This window comes from Austrofundulus limnaeus, unplaced genomic scaffold (assembly GCF_001266775.1).
Source record: "Austrofundulus limnaeus strain Quisiro unplaced genomic scaffold, Austrofundulus_limnaeus-1.0 Scaffold108, whole genome shotgun sequence".
NCBI lineage: Eukaryota > Metazoa > Chordata > Actinopteri > Cyprinodontiformes > Rivulidae > Austrofundulus > Austrofundulus limnaeus.
The window spans coordinates 222,882-224,228 of NW_013952510.1; positions in this window are offsets into that span (position 1 = coordinate 222,882).

A 1,347-nucleotide genomic window follows, 5' to 3' on the forward strand; every position below is an offset into this window, starting at 1 on the left:
TGAGGGCTCTCCTGAGTCTGTTCCTGAGGGCTCTCCTGAGTCTGTTCCTGAGGGCTCTCCTGAGTCTGTTCCTGAGGGCTCTCCTGAGTCTGTTCCTGAGGGCTCTCCTGAGTCTGCTCCTGAGGGCTCTCCTGAGTCTGAGGTGTCGCCTGGGTCATAAATCTAATATGATTTTATTGTGAGCAACAATCACACAGAACTCAATCAAGAAGGTTCCGTCTGCTTGCTGCTTCCAGGCGTCAGCAGAACACAGCATATAATATACAATAGGCCAAACCCATGTGTCAGTTTACAACCAATCACAGATCGCCGAATGTACGGTTCAGCCAATCACAAAGCTCACACCCAGAGTATGTCAAAGTTCAGTGCCTTGTGAAGATATGAGAGATGAACAGTGTCAAGGGGAAAACAGATAAATAWTTAGTCCATGACACACTTAATCAGATATTTATTGAGGACTAGGAGTACAGTATTTTTGACAGGTCCTGCAGCCCTTAATGGATACTGTGGGCGAATACGGGAGCAGCTGCAGCAAATTCACTGATGAGCTCTCAAGCTTTAAAAGGCCCTTCTGACAGTTTGGTCAACGCTGAAGCATTTTATACCATTTGGTAAAGTTGTCATATCACTCACTAATTTAAGATTACCTGAGTATTAGTCTTCTCCTGTGTTCAGTTCTTGACAGACGTCCTCCTTCGAAGAATCTCTGGAGCTTATCTTATCCTGGTTTCAACACTCACCTGCTGCTTGCCTCTTCACCTACCTACCTGTTTCTTCTTTGTCCTCGATCCCCTGGGTCTCACTCGCCTGCTCCTTTTAATTCCTTGTTGGATAATCCTCGTCCGGAAACTCACCTGCACCTCCATACTCTCCATCCACCTGGAACCTATAAGAAAACAAAACAGAAAATAACAGACATTTTCTCTCCACCAGAATCGTTACTCACCCTGAACCTTCTTTCAGATCTGGATCACCACACTGTGCATTTTGTAAATAAACTTCACCTGTTGTACTTGTCTCCTGGTGTCTGTTCCTCTCAGCTACTCTTTGTTTACATTCTCTGAGAACCTAATGGACAGGCATCATTAGTTAAATGTTATTAACTCAGGGTTTACCAGTTTGAATAAATCTTCAGGCAATATTTGTTTTTAAATGACTCAGGCCTAAAAGTGAAATTTCCAACTTCCCGAGACAACATGACAAAGTAATCGATACATTAATATGCCCTGCTGTATTGTTGGTGGGAGTGGGGGGTTGATTTTTCCATGTTCATAATATTCAAATGTAAAAATATATCCTTGTTTAGTCATTCCTTTTTTCACTAACTTTTAACATTTTTAGAGCTAA